At 44.4% G+C, this 15,859-nt stretch overlaps 1 long non-coding RNA gene across 2 annotated transcripts in view; it reads left to right on the top strand.

Moving 5' to 3' along the window:
• LOC309375661 overlaps positions 1–15,859 on the top strand; it is a 61,724-nt gene that overhangs the window by 21,144 nt on the left and 24,721 nt on the right. For both annotated transcript variants that reach the window (XR_014170979.1, XR_014170980.1), the window contains exon 3: positions 9,763–9,918. This is a non-coding gene — a long non-coding RNA (uncharacterized lncRNA). The remainder of the gene's footprint in view (positions 1–9,762; positions 9,919–15,859) is intronic.

The raw sequence follows: 15,859 nt of genomic DNA, 5'->3' as shown, positions 1-15,859 counted from the left end.
CAATTATGTAACCTCGCGAGCCCCCACTTACCTTCCTTCCTATGTGCCACCAGCCGAAGGAGTGGCACTGTCTGTCACTTTCCTCTTTCTTGGTCTCAATGTTGCCCCTTGTAAAACTCAGTGGCGAGGTGGATGGTGGCAATACTAGAATTAGTTGGCTCTGCCTCTCTTTGGCTCTGCTATTGGTCTTCCAGTCTTTTGCCCTGTCAGTCCCCATGGTAACCAACTACCACTGGGAGTAGTTACACAAGACAGGACCTTCACAGTGGTGGCCCCCAGACTTTGGAACTCCCTCCTTGAGGACATCAAATTGCTGCTCTTATTGCTGCCCTTCAGAAACCAGCTAAATCCTTATTTTCTCAGCCAGGCTTTGGGAAATTTAATTGTCCAGAGACCCAATACAGTCATACCTTGGCATGAAGTAGCTTCAGGTTAAGCATTTTTGGGTTGTGCAAGCAGCGAAACCTGGAAGTAACGCGCTCCGTTACTTCCGGGTCACCGTGAGCTCAAAATGACGTCGCTTCAGGATGCGAATGGGGCTCCGGAACGGATCCCGTTCGCATTCAGAGTTACCACTGTAGTTATATTGGCGGGACTGGAGTGTCATGAGGATATTTCTTGAATTTGAATGGTGTTATGGGTTTAATTTGATAATTTACTCTGTGCTGGTCATTCAATTTATGTTGAGCACTGCCCTGGACTTCCAACTGGGTAGAAGAGCACAGTAAGAAATGAATTAATTAATTAATTGGGGTGAGCAAATTGTGATGTCTAATCAAGTAGCGACAGGATCGATCAATTAATCCTTTGGTCAAAGCATTGTCAGAGCAATGCTGAGTGTTTGGTTAAAACCCTCAACTAGTGTGGTTCCCCACTCTTCCCCGCCCCCTTTCCCAACACACTTCATTTAATAAAACCCACAATGGTTTCCATAAAGCGCATCTTTGACTATCAGGACATCAAAGCCAAAAGCCGCCAAAGTAGAGGGTCAAAAGAGTTAACACGTATTATTTGCGTGGGGGAGGGGGCTCTCTTCCACCCATCTCTACCCTTTCTCTTGAGCAAAATAATTAGCAGTCCCGTAAAAAGCCTCCTGATCTCTTTTATTGGCACAATCATTATATAAAATATATCTGGAAGACTATTTACAAACTTCCCCATAACCATCAATCATGCCCTTTCAGAAGTTATCTAACCTCAAGAAACTGCTAATGCAACAAAGCTATTTAATGGTGGCATTGTGCGGAGGGGGAGGGGAAAGAAGGGTTTGTTTCTTTCACTCTCCCCCCGCTTCCATTACTATGGAATTCATAATAACATCAATAATTAAATATAAATTGGATTTAATATTTTATGCTGGCGACATGCAATTTACACTCTACCCGAGAAATCAAAAGGTCATGTCTGATGTAAATGAGTGCGCTGTGTGTGTGTGTGTGTGTGTGTGAGAGAGAGAGAGAGAGAGAGAGAGAGAGAGAGAGAGAGAGAATGAGACAGACTTGCTAAGAAAGTAGACACTGGAAATCCAGTCACAGTTCTTCCACAGTCCTGTTCTGGATGTTATTAGCTCCTGGATGCTAAGTAGCCCTATCTCAAATATTATTAGTATTAGTGTTTTATGCTGCTCCATGTTTTATATTACAAGGATGGAGAGTCCAACTAAACATTAGGAAGAACTTTCTGGCCAGAACAGTTTAACAGTGGAACAGACTCCCTCAGCAGGTGGTGGACTCCCTTCATTGGAAGTTTTTAAGCAGAGGTTATGTGGCCATCCGCCAGGGATTTTTTAGCTGTAATTCCTACATTGTAGAGCGTTGGACCAGACAGCCCTTGGGGGTACATTACAACTCTACAGGTCTACGATTCTATTATGATGATTCTATTATTCAATTAGGGTGCATAACCTTGCCCTTCAATTTCTGCTGCGGTGCACAAACAATTATTTCAAATTCAACACAGCCTGGATGAGTGCATGCTGATTTTGTGTGTGTGTGTGTGTGTGTGTGTGTGTGTATGTATGTATGTATGTATGCGTACAGGGGTGTTGTGTCCCATTTTGCTGCTTGAGGTGAAATGGGAAGTGCACTATTCCCTCAGGTAGGAAAGCCTGGGTATTGTCTAAACTCTGAAAAGGTTTTGTGCAAGCAAAGCATGATGAATGCTTAGTAAGGTCCTCTGGAGGCACTGGTGGAGGAAGATGGGGGCAGGGGGGGGAGCGCACCGCCCCCGGTAGTGCCATACCCCCAGGACGTGTGCCATGCCCCTGCGGGCGGCACGCCATGCCCCAGGGATGCGCGTCAGACACGTCCCCACCTGCTCTCTGCCCGCCCCAGCTGCCAGAACATGAAGCTCTGTCATTGTCTGGAGAAAAAAAGCACACCAAGAACTCAGGCCAATAGTTGACTATGGACTAACATGAACTTACTGGTTTTTGATCCATAATTGACTTCTGACTTGCTCAGTGATTGAAACTAAGACCTTCAAGTTGAATCTGACTATGAACTAACGTGAACGTATCTCTACTCATAAACTCTTATCTCTAATTCTGTAACGAATTATTGTGTTATACATATCTTTATGAGTTTGAGTTTGTAATCTCTATTTGAGTTTGTAATCCTTGTCAGAATACATACTTTTGAATGGATTAGTTTTTGTTACAATTGACTATTAATTTGCAAGTAGGGACCACTTCCACTATTGAAACTTACATTGGCCTGAGTTCTTGGGGTGCTTTTTTCTTGGTATATTTAATAACAAGAACTCCAGTTTATTTAACTGTCTGGAGGAACCCTGAGGCTCCTGTCACATGGAAAATAGGGGTGTTTTTAGTACATAAGCACATATTTACTTTTATCTGTGAAGCTGTGCACTTCTGCTTATTCTTAATAGCTTGTGGAACTGAGTCATGTATTTCTCTTTTTTTTCTCACTCCCTCTTCCCCCTGTGGTGCACTTCCATTTTTTATTTATTTTTTGCTGCTCCCAGGACTTTATTCTTTTTTTCTGCACAAAACTCAGATGAGGAAGTGGGTCAAAAGATTGTGGCCACTTTTTCCCAGAGACTTATCTCTTGGCACGCACTCTGCCAGGTGGCTGGATGGAGTGTGTCAGGACAAGAGGCATGTGTGGGATGGCGGGGGTGGGAGAGAAGACCATTTTCATTTTGATTTGCCTGGCTATGCGATTTCTGTCCCTTGCTTTGCAGCTGCAGGAAATTGGGTTTGGGATGGAAATGTTTCTCTCCTTCCCAGGCTTAAAATAGAAAGTGCGTTCGTTTGTGAGTATGTGTGTCGGGTTCAGGGGAGCCCATGAAAGAGAAAGGAGGCGGAGCATTTATTTAGAAGAAGAAAATGCCGTGGGTAGTTCAAAGGTGTTTGGAGGCTCAGGGCCAAACTAATGCAGATTCCAAATTTTGTGTTCCTTTAAGTGTGTTGTTAAAACAACCCCAAACACAAGTGCTAGTGATCGGGAGGAGATTATGGAGAGCCAGTGTGGTGTAGTGGTTAAGAGCAGTGGACTCGTAATCTGGTGAACCGGGTTCGCATCTCCGCTCCTCCACATGCAGCTGCTGGGTGACCTTGGGCCAGTCACACTCCTCTGAAGTCTCTCAGCCCCACTCACCTCACAGAGTGTTTGTTGTGGGGGAGGAAGGGAAGGAGAATGTTAGCCGCTTTGAGACTCCTTCCGGTAGTGATAAAGCGGTATATCAAATCCAAACTCTTCTTCTTCTTATGACAATAGCATGGAGTGGGACGTTATTTAAAGTATTTATATACTGTGAAATATATATTGTGAAATATCAAGCTGGTGTATAATAAATACAAGAAATCGCAACGTAAACAATGCAAATACTAGTTAAAAATGGCTGTTTTTAACTCTTTTGCCCCACTAGAGTCCTGATCAAGGACAGGCCTCACCCATGTCTACAACTTGGGAGGTTCTCCACCCCCTAATTTAAATTGCATGACCAGGCACCCCAGGGACCACTAAAGGGTAAAGAGTTAGAGCCACCCCACCCCTTTGTTAAAGTCCTGATCTAGACTGAACCCCTCTGCTGCCAATTTGCAGAACAACTACCCTGTAAGTAAAGGCATAGTTATGTAGCCACCATAGCATGTAATTTGGTCTAGTGGCACGATGTCTGAGCCATCACTGGGCACCAGAAATCTGAATATCCACACTAGCCATAAGGCTAAGACTATGCCACTTTATTGCTGTTCAACAGAACACCACCAACACTTGACTGAGTCTCAGCAAGTGTACCCTGCCTTTCAAACAGTTATGGATGCTTGAGGAAATTGGTTTCTGTGGATTCCTGAAGCAAACTGACCTGACTGTATCTCCCAGACTAATGTGCAGGTCGTAATTATCCTTTGGATTTTATACTTCTCCAAATTTTGCAATGTAGTTCTTGGCCAAAAAATGAGTGAATGTTTTGAACAATTATTTTTATGTGACTGACGGATGGAGAATCGGAAGCCATTTTCTTTTTCTCCTTTTCTTTCCTTTTTTTCTCTTTCTTTCTTCTTTCTTTCTTCCCCCTTTTTTTCCATGCTCAACTCTCTCTTTTCTTTTTCTGCTTTTGCTTTTATGTCAATTATTTTTTACCTCGTATCATAAAAAAGCTTTAATAAATAAATTATGAAGTGAAAAATAAAATTTTCTAGGCTCTGCACAGAGTGTCTTTTGGTTTGGTGCTCTAGTATGAGCCAGTTGATTCGTGTGAGAGTGTGAGACCAAAAAATGGGACATTCCAGGATCCAGTCAGAAGCTGGGATGGCTTCTGCAATTCCAGGATGTCTCGCTCAAATCGGGATGGTTGAGAGATATGGAATGTATCCTTGAATTCTGGTAATGACTCTTGTTCGCCTGGGTATTGGATAGAGAGAGTTGTGTAGAAACTAGTCTACTGCACAAAGGTAAAATTAGCATTTACTGGCCTAGCCACTTTTGCCTCTGACCCTGTCCACCACTGACCTGTGGCCCTTGGAGTTTTACCCAGAAAGTAAGGTGGCCCTCAGGCTGAAAACCATTTCCTACTTCTAGTTTTAGTCCAAATTGCTAGGTGTTCTCGATTTAAGAGAGTTTAGAAGCATACAGCAAGGAGACTAACATGTAAAAATCAACTTCCTGCTTGTGTTGCCTTTAAAAGCATGTCACCAAAAAGCCCCCCGCCCAATCATCAAAACACCTGCAACCAGCTGGGCCCCAAGTCAGTTCCTTTTTCTGATGTTTCCCTTCCAGATTTGTATCAACAATAAAAGGGACTGAAAGAAGCCTCACATCTGAATTTAGATGGCATTCAGACAGCCCTTTATTCCATTCCTGACATTTCCTTACCTGATAATTTTTGTATTTTTCACACAAAGTAAAAGCTGTTTCTGGAAATCTAATGGAAGTTTATCATTCATTTGTGTGCTGTCCCTTCCCCCCTCCCCCAATGTTGGCAGCCCTCTTAGCCTGGAAAATGGTGGAAGTTTTGTGCTATAATTTGCCTGCTGTTTTCATGGCCACAGCCACTCACATGATGAATTTTGAGGTGGTATTGCAGCATACAGTTCCCCACCATTTCATGGGTTAATCATGGGTGAGCAGAAGCATATATGTGCATAAATAGTGGTGGTGACACTCAATGACTTCCTCTGTAGTGTCACACCATGTACTCTGGTGTGAATGGAGTTTAATGCAACATGGTGGTGTATCGATCAAAAGGGCACAGTTCCAAGGGAATGTTAGAAGCTGGAGCAAAAGTGCTAGGATTACAATGTATAACCAAGAAAATGAACACAACCATCTCCAGGTCTGAATACACCCACAAAAAGGCACTTTTACTTCTCAAACTGAAATATATAAAACCATAGAATTGTAGAGTTGGAAGGGACCTCCAGGGTCTAGTCCAACTCCCTGCAATGCTATAAATAACATGGTAGCGTATAGATTAAATTATGTGGCATCTAATAACCACTGCAATCAGTTTCCATGAACAATCTGATACAGGTGAATATTATTGCTGGCTAGACATGTTTTGTCTCTCTTCTTCAGTGGCATAGCTAAAATTTCAAGGATGCTGCTTTAGAATAGATTCATATTGTACAACATCCAAGCTTGTATCTGTCAATTAATGTGCCTCTCCCTCCCAAATACTGTCACGTATTTCTCTTCCTTCTCAGGTGTGAAGAGTCTGGGTACAGTAGGCAGGATGGCCAGATTCAGAAGAGGGCAGGGCTTCTGTAATTGTGTAAAAAAAAAAAAAAAGATTTTCAGTAGGTGCAGCTTGTCATGCAACTATTAAAGGTGCAGGAACGTTGCCTCCGCCTCCTCCTCCTCCTCCTTCTTCCCACTCTAACAGTAGGTGTACGTAGGTGTCATAGGCCCTTCAGCTCTGGCATCCACAGACACAAGAGGAGGAGGATGGAAGTTAGAAGCAGATACAAGGGGTGGGGTGGAAGGTAGGCATGCAGGGATGGAAGAAAGGCTTGACATGTCTGTTCCCCACCCCTCCTGAGGCATACAGAGCCACACCAGGGCGGGGGGAGGACTTCAGTCAGCCAGGGCAGAAGAGGAGGAGATGGAGTACATAATCCTGTCACCAAGAACAAGGTGCCACTTCTGTAGGTACGATCAGATGCACCTGCACGGATGGAGCACACATGCAAGGCTGAACGTAAGGGAGAGTCCCATGAACAAGCCCTCCGCCATCTTTACAAACTTTGTTGGGGAGATGTGTCAGCTGTGTGTCATCTTCCTGGCTTCTCTTTATTATGAACGTCTTGCCTTGCCCAAGTACTCTGGAATCCTGACTTCTGGGCCTTGTTCTTCCTGCTGAGCCTGCACCACTTTTAGCTTGAATAAAGAGCTCTTCCTTACTTTCGTGTAAGAGCCGCTGTCATGACAGGAACCTGACAGGGAGAAAGAATAATCCCTCTCATGGCAACAGGTTTTTCTTTTTTCTTTTTTAAAAAGAAAATCACAGGCGTGCGAACTTATTGTTTATGGGGAAATGTACAACTAGGAGGTGGAAAACTTCTCATTCGCAGTTCGTTAATTGAATAGACATTTCATTTCTTTTAGTCCAATATGGCCAAGCTAAATAGGACCCCAGAGGAGGTTAACGTCCTGTGTACCTCCAGAGGTCATGAACCCGCATGTGGTAGCTCAGAAAGGGCAGCCGTCACCGTGTTTAGCCTGGCAAGTGGTGGAAAGTGCAAAGCTCTTACAAGTCTGGCTTTGAATGGTCTGAAGCTTGAAGCGAGGGAGGGAGAGACAGAAGTGCAAGTGAGCTGAGGTTCCTGGAGTTCTGGCAGAACATAGAGGGGAAAACTTGGAGAATGGAAATGAACATTAAAATGAAATCCTGCTGCTGTTCCATTAAGATTACACAAACTCTTTCCCCGTCATATGGTCTATGGCAGACTTGGTCAACCTGGTGCTCTCCAGATGATCTGGACTACAACTCCCATCAGCCCCAGCCAGCATGGCAATATTCTCCTACACATGATCACAGGAATCAAGCTGGAATATAAGGGTTCAGGTGGTCGCTGAGGTACCCTGGACCTAAGTTGTTCAGGGCTTTGTAAATTAATACAAGGACCTTGAACCTTTGCCAAAGTAAAACTGTATGTGTTAGGAGACATGAGCACTTAACGAATGAGGGCTTTAAGAAAGTACAAACTGCTGCAGAAATGTCAGGGACAGGATTTCAGACTGGGAAAACGAGAAACCTGAGAGGAACCAAAACTGACAGATTCGTCCAGCTGAGCTTGATGACGCTTACGCCAAAGTAAGTTGACATTTGGCTGGAAGAAAATGTGATATGCAAGGCCAGTCCAGCCATTTGGCAGAGTGAGTCAGTCGCTTCAGGTGGCAAATGCTGAGTGTCAGTGGCAGCCCCAATGCCAGCTTCCTCTGTTTATTAGGAGACAGTCGCTTTAAAATGCTGATGAATTTTCATGAGGATTTTTAAACTCTCCCTCTCTGTCCTTGCAAGTTGTTGCAGAAATGTGGGGAGCTGAATTTAAGATTGGAATAATGAGAAGCGGAGAGAAGCAAAATGGACAATTCCCTCTATTCCAACATTTGAGTAAATCTTTGGTTTGGATTGGGGCATTAGCTCCCTCTCCCTACTTGTATTGTAGGAGAGTGTGTGATAAAATAGGCAATGAAAAAGATCTCCCACCTCTTTGTATTTTTCAAAGTATGGAAAAAGTACATAAATGCCTTATTGTTGCAGATGAAGGTGCATTTTAAAGCAAAGCCACCTGGTTTCAAAGAGCATTCCAAGTCCTAATTGCTCTTAATAGCTTGGTTCCCCCCGCCCCCCCCAGTGGAACCAACCACTCTAGAGGGTCCCTTGTTTAGAGAGCATAACTACTTACAATCCAGTATTCACTCAGGTACGTACACACACACACACACACACAATTTAAAACAACAACAACAGCAAGCCAGGAAAGGGCTTGGAGCTCAGCAGTGTACCATCTGCTCACATGCAGAAGGCCACTGGTTCAAACCCTGGCATAGAATCTTAGAATTGCAGAGTTGGAAGGGACTCAAAGGCTCATCAAGCCTAACCCTTTGCAATGCAGGATTCTCAGCCAAAGCATCTAAGTCAGCAGAGATATTATTGCAGTGGAAAAACACCAGCAGGAGCGCTGGATTGGTTCTGTTGGTGTGTTGGCTCCACTGGGCGTTTGCACCACACCCACCTCCCTGCCACCTCACCTTTCTCCCTCCCAGTAAGTGACGGTGACCCATCTGCCAGAAAGATGGCACAGCAGCTCCAGTGCACCCAGTAAGCCACTTCTAGCAGCTTCCAGTGGAGAGGCTTTGCACACATTTTATGGGGACAGGCTGTAAGCCAGGACTGTAGCAGATGCTTTCAAGGTGGCCACTTATGCATGACCAGAAAGGAGAACAAGTGAGGACACAGATTTGCAGAACATCTCTATATGCTAATATATATGCATGGATCCAAATTTTGCTATGTGCTATACCTGGGGCTGCTCTTGAAGACAACTCAGAAACTTCAACTGGTTCAAAATGCAGTAGCCAGATTACTGTCTGGGGTTCCATTTAGAACTCATATCACTCGTGTTTTAAAACAGCTGCATTGGCTGCCAGTTCATTCCCGGCCCAATTCAAGAGGTCCATGTTAGTGTTAAAGCCCTAAGTGACCCAGACCCCGAATATCTAAGAGACGGCATTCCCTACACTTGCTTTGCATGCAGAAGGTCCCAGGTTCAATTCTCGAATATCCAGGCAGGCATTGGAAATAGTTTCCTGCCTGAAACCCTGGAGAGCCACAGCCAGCCAATATAGACAATACTGAGTTAATGTCCAAAAGTTGTACATACATAATTTTGTTTGTATGCCGCCTTTCCACAGTGCAAACCATGCTCAAGATGGCTTGCAACATGAAAAAATGCATAAATGCAATATAACAGAAGTAGTTGTGAACAATAAAGAAAACAATAACAAATGCACAACCAAACTGAGCAATTTTCACATAAATCACAACAAGATCTAAAATAAAAGTGTAAGGCAGCTTCCTGTGGTCACCAGCTTATTTGTACAAGAAAAATGTTTTCAAAAGTAAGGGATGCCTTGCATATTGTTCCTTGCAGGACCTAACACTTTGCAACGTAATGCATGCCTTCTACTTCAATTTTCTCTTTTGGTCGAAAACGTTATTTATGTTTTTGCTGTTTTTGATTTGATTTGATCTTGCTGATACAAATTTGTGGGGTGTTTTTGTCTCTAGCAGATTCCAAGAGAAAAGGCGTATGATTGAATTGTAATACTTTTTACCCAAAGAAGATGGACAATAATTGCATTTTCAAGCTCCTAAATGTAATCTTTTGTCTATCTAATCTTGGAGAACAAGTGGGATGAGGCATGTCCCTATGTGCCGAGAGAGAAGGTAAGTTGCAATACTATTGATATGCTATTATTTTCCATCTTTATTTATCCCTAGATGCACTAGGAATCACTCCCTCCAGACCATTCATAATTGAGAAATGCTTTTAAGACCTTTAAGAGATGAATACTGCATTTTGCAAGGTGCCTATTTGATTGTCTCCAGGAGTCATGTTGATGGACGACTCAGTTCGTATCTTCTTAAGGAACCTAGCAGCAAAGTGAATGGATAAGGAACAAGGATTTGAGCTTCTCACTTGGCAATCATGACTGTCCCAATCAATTTGAAATGGGGAGATCTTAAGAACTAGAAAGACACAGGCATTACAAGGCTCTCTATTATAATAGGAGAATTCAAAGGGCCAGTGTGAAGTGTCTGATAATTTTTACAGCAGCCTTTGCTAGCGTGATATTCTCAATACGTTTTTGTTTTTATTTTTTACTACAGCTCCCATCAGCCATGTTGGATGATTGATGGGAGTTGTAGTCTTGCAAAACATCTGGAGGACACAAAGTTGAGGAAAGCTGCTTTTGAGCAATTAGGTTCTGTGTTGGGTACTTAGAGTGGGTTCCCCTACTGACTAATCTGAATCTATGCATAAAAGTGTTAAATTAGGACTTAGGAGACCTAGGTTTGAATCTCTACACGGCCATGAATCTCACTTGTGACTCTCAGCCTAACCTACCTCACAGGGTTGTTGTGAGGACAAATTGAATAGGAGGAGAGCCAATTAATAATACATGCAACCAGTGTGTTTTTTTCTAGAGAAAAAGGTGCCAGAATGCACCTCTCTCAGAAGACCCACCCTAGAGCCCAAAGAGGATCTCTCTGGGGTCAGTGTTTGTGTGTCTCCACACCAGCCAGAAGCTTGTTGAGGCTGTTCCACTGAGGTTCCTGTGCCTCAGAGCAGCTGAATGAGGCCTCACCCAAGCCCTCTCTGGCTCCTATGAGCCAGAACAGCTGGGGGCTTGCTCAGCTGAGGTGCAGCTTTCCCGCACATCAGCTGTTAGCTGGGAAACTGAAGAGCCTCACCAAAGCCCTGCTGTGCCTCTGGCTCATGAGGAGACCCTCTCTGGACCACATAGAGGATGTTTACTGGCTGGTCAGGTCTCTCCCCACACTGCCAGGGCTCAGCTGAGAGGTGCTGGAACACCGTTCTAGAGAGTTGCGGCTGGGGAAAAAAGCCCTGCACGCAACAACCAATTTACACGCTTCCCATTGACACATGATCGTGCACATGCGCATCACACTGAACCCGGTGGTGACCTTCCAAATGGCAAAAATGGCCCTAAAAGAGCCCAGAAAGGACGAAAAGGTGCAAAAACAGTGCCTAGCAATCCCACAATCCTTTGCAAGTACAATCCCAGGAGCCCTTGCACCAACGGTTGAGGCCTGTGGAAAGTACAGGCTTGAGCAAGGAAGTTTGGAGGGAACGATTGTAGTGGAGTTTGGTGTTTGGTAAAATGCTGGTGGTTTTTTAAAGGGTTTTGCAAAGGTTTCAAGTGGTTTAAGAGAGTGTTTCCAGGCTTTTTTTAAATGGTGTTTCAAATATACATAAACACGCGGTGCCTTGGAACATAACCCCTGTGTAAATTGGGAGTTGTCTGCAGCAGCAATAATAATGATAATATTTATCCGTCCTTCACTCAGTATGCCTCTGAATGTCAATTGCTGGGCAGAGTGCTATTCCATCCTCCTTTGTAGGCTTCCAAGAGGCATGTGGTTGGCCACTGTGAGAACAAAATGTAGGGCTAGAGGGGTCTTTGGCCTGATCCAGCAGGGCTTTTCATAAGTTCTTATGCAGTGCTGACTCCAGATTTTAGAGCGTCCTTCCAGCAAGACACTTCCCATGTCCCCCCCTTTCTCAGTGAAGCTACTACCCCACTGCCATTATCACCAGCTACTGCTGCTCCTCTGCCACCTTCACTCACTTGCCTGCCAGGGAGAGACCCAAGGAGTGAGTGTCGGCATCTGGGGGTTGAAAGGCCAGCTGGCTAGCCCCCAGATAGCCCCTCTCAGCCATCACGCTGCGGAGATTCATCAACCTCTGGCTCAGACGTAAATCAGCGACTCAAGCTTGCTGCCTTGAGTACACTATACATAGCAGCGTAAACTGCACAACAGAAAGGCTGAGGCTGTGGATACATACTAAAACTACGGATTTATTTTACATAAATCAGAAAAAAACATGTCATCTCTCCTTGCTGTCTACTCAGAGAGACTAAAAAAAAGCAATAAACAGAGCGAAAGTCCGCTCACGGGACCCAGCAATCTGTGCTGGAAAGTAAACAGACTTATGACACGCAACAATCCCATGTCTTCATCTAGATCTAGATGTCTTCAACAAAATGTGGAATGGAATCTCCCAACATCAAGCAAGTGTTATTACCTCCTGCTCTTCCTTCTCACCACCACTGCTGTCTGGGCCAGAGTGAGAGGTGAGCAGACAAGCAAGCAGGTTGGAAGCATGAAGAGGTGGATCAGGTTCAGGCGGGCTCTGCTCACTGTGTACAGTCAGCTAGTGCCCATCACTTCCAGCTCATTGTGCCAGTCTTGGTGCTGGAAGACCGCTACCCCTTTGGTCTGTGGAAGGGGTGGAGGACCCTTTTCAGCCAAAGCACCACATTCTGCTCAGGGCAGCCTTCTGAGAGCCGTATGCCATTGGTTGGCAGAGCCAGAGGCAAATGTAGGCAGGGCAGCAAATATAAATATCACTGTTGTAGAGTGGTCTAGCTTCTACACATACATACTCAACCATTCCTCTCTATCCTCCATGCAGGCAAACAAAAAACATTACCGGAGGTCAAGGGCACATTCTGCCAAGCATAAGCATTTAGTGAAGCAGGGTCAGTGAAGGGTGTGGCCTGTTCCAAGGGCCAGATAGACAAGCTTGGAGGGCTGCATTTCTCTGATAAAAATAGGGACGTCCTAAGGAAAAGTGGGACATTCTAGGGTCAAATCGGAAACTGGGACAGCTTCTGTAAATCTGGGATTGTCCCTGGAAAATAGGGACAATTGGAGGGTCTGGCGAAAGAAGCTTCACCTGCTGGTTTCTTTCCTGTCCTGTTGGGGCTCCTGGCTTGCGCCATTCCTGTTAAACAGCTCCAGTGTATCTTTGGCACAATCTTTTGCAACAGAAAGCAATTACAGCTAACGGCTCCAAAGCTCTACCTACCGAACCTGATCTGCCTTGTCATGTCCCATTAACTTCGCCTTCAACTCTAATCCTTGCCCCTGTAGTATATAATGAAAGACATTCAAATATATGTATCAAAATGGCATCCGTATTGATTTATTAATGCTAGGGAATGCTGTCCTAATTGAATTGAGATCCAGGAAGCAAGTTAATGTAGCTAACAGTGATACAGGAATTCAATCTCCCCAGTGCCTAGAATTATGACTTTTTTTTTGGCCGTCTTTGTTGGCAGTTAGATAAATAACAAATCGATGTAGATTTCAATGAGCTTTCTTAAAAGGCAGAGACGGAGCTGAACAAACAAGCCTGGCATTTAGCAACCGAGGAAAAGTTTAAAGAGTTTTCTAAAGGGAATAAAGGAAATTGGGGAGTTTTTGGAAGGGGGTTGATGTGTGGTATCTTCGAAAGAAAGGTGCTGTGTTCACTGGGACTGGCACTTGCTAACAGAAGGGTGGTGAAGGTTCAGGCAGCCTGAAGCCCACAGGGCCTAGTTTGAGGAGGAGGAGAGGGTTTTGCATATGCTCAGAGGCACTCTCACCCACAGCCAGCCTGTAAATACATACAGCTGCCTTATAACTATGTCAGATGGCTGATTGAGAACTGGGAGAGCTCGTGAAATGTAGCAATTAAGAAGCTGAACTATAAAGCAGGAAATCCTAAGTCTGAATCTCGCCCCTGTGAACTCACCAGTTGATCTTAAGCAATCAGTCCCATCCTTCCACCTGTAATAGGGAGATAATGACACTGGCCTGCCCTGGAAGGCTGTTATGAGCATAAGTGAGATAATGAAACCCTTTGAAAACTCCAGATTGGCCAAATATTACTGAGATGTTGATAGAGAGAGGGATCTCTAACAGAATGCTCAGTATCATCACCAAACAGCGGCTCCTAGGTGAAGACTATAATTCTTTGGTGGAGGCTGTAACTTAGCATTCTTGCTAAGCCATAGTTTGGCTTAGCATTACGTGCAAATGAGCCTATGAATGGAGAGTGGATTCATTCTTGTCTCTAGCACACATCCATGTAAAAAGCATGCATGTGAACACTAGGATATCACAGAATGCATAGCCTGCCATTTTATTTGCTCATTGTGAACCATTTCATAATAGATTTTAGGACAGATACGTTTCTCCAGCAAATCTTTCATCTAAAGAAAAGAAAACCCACTTGGCTTTTAAAACAGTAGGATGAATTTTGTAGAGGAAATGATGACATGAAACAACAAATGAAATAAAGGGTTTTATCAAATGTTAATTTTACTCCTAGAATTAATGGAAAAGATTAACTTAGATCTATTAATTTCAATGCATCTACTCTGAGTAGAACTTAGAGCAACAATTTTGGAGATAGCCACCATCAGTAAGAGTATACAGTCGTACCTTGGATCCCAAACGCCTTGGTATTCAGACGTTCTGGCTCCTGAATGCTGCAAACCCAGAAGTGACTGTTCCATTTTGCAAATATTCTTTGGAACCTGAATGTCTGACAGGGCTTCCGTGACTTCCTGCAGCCAATCAGAAGCCACGCTTTGGTTTCCGAATGTTTTGGAAGTTGAACGGACTTTCGGAATGGATTCCATTTGACTTCCAATGTACGACTGTAAATGGATTACAAGCATATTTTAATAAGTAGAACATTTTAGGGCATGACACAAATAGGACGATGTTGTTCTGCTAAAATGAGAAGAGGCTTGCAGGGCGTAGCTAGCTGCTCCAGCACCCAGAGTGGTGTGGGTGGGTGTGAGCTGCCCACGGGAGTGCCCTGGCGACCCGTGCACGGGGGTGGCACAGCAATCCACCAAGGGGAGTAGTGTGGCAAACTGCCCATGGAGTCCACCTTTTGGACACAAGCCCCACGCTGCTGTTTTGGGCAGCACGGGTCCCCTAACCACCGTGTCACTCCCAGGAGAGAAGCATGGCTCAGGCATGCTGCAGGTCAGGCCCCATGGTAAGTGCCACCCCCGCGGTGTGCCATTTTGCCACCACCCTCAAGGATGACACCCGGGGCCCACCCCCGCACCTCCCTTCCTATGCCCCTGGAGCCTTGCTAATACAGTTCTGTTTTCAGAACAAGAAGCCCTAAATAGCATGAACATCATGGGTGCTAGCCAATAGGCACTCTTCACTGTTGCTTTCCCCCGATTCCAATTTAACCGTGCTGAAAATGTGCAGAACCCAAGCTTGCCCTGGAACTGACAAAAATACACACTGAGATTGCTATACATTTATAGCACATTTAAAGCACATTAACTGTGCTCGTATCTGGCTTCCCTTAAATAATCTTGGGGGAACTGATGTTTATCCCTCACAGAGTCACAGTTCCCAGTGCCCTTATCAAACTACAGTTATCAGGATCTTTAGGAGAAGTCATGGGTTTAAAAGACCCATGGCTTCGCCCCAAGAATCCTGGGAACTGTGCTTTAAATGTAAACAGTTCTTGAAATGTTCCATCTCTGCACTTGTAGCCCAAATAATTTCTCTCTGTGCATATATAATATTGAGGATTGTAGATATTATATTTTACAGCTTTGTCCACATCAAAATATGCAAACACATATGTCCCCACTCTCTAGTGTCCTTCTGGAATATTCTGTAAGTGATAAATCCATTTTATGCCTGGAATCATTTCGCCCCGCTGGAGCTGATATGGTCAAGCAGCTCAGAAGCCTGAGTTAATTAAATCAACAGCTAAGAGTGCAGGTTACCCACAAAAGTGAACTTTGGTGCCCCTAAAACCACTTGCCCAGAG

This window comes from Podarcis melisellensis (genome assembly GCF_964234715.1).
Source record: "Podarcis melisellensis genome assembly, chromosome: 8".
Lineage (NCBI taxonomy): Eukaryota > Metazoa > Chordata > Lepidosauria > Squamata > Lacertidae > Podarcis > Podarcis melisellensis.
Note: the sequence above shows the minus strand (reverse complement) of the source record. Positions and strands in the feature narration are given on the sequence as shown.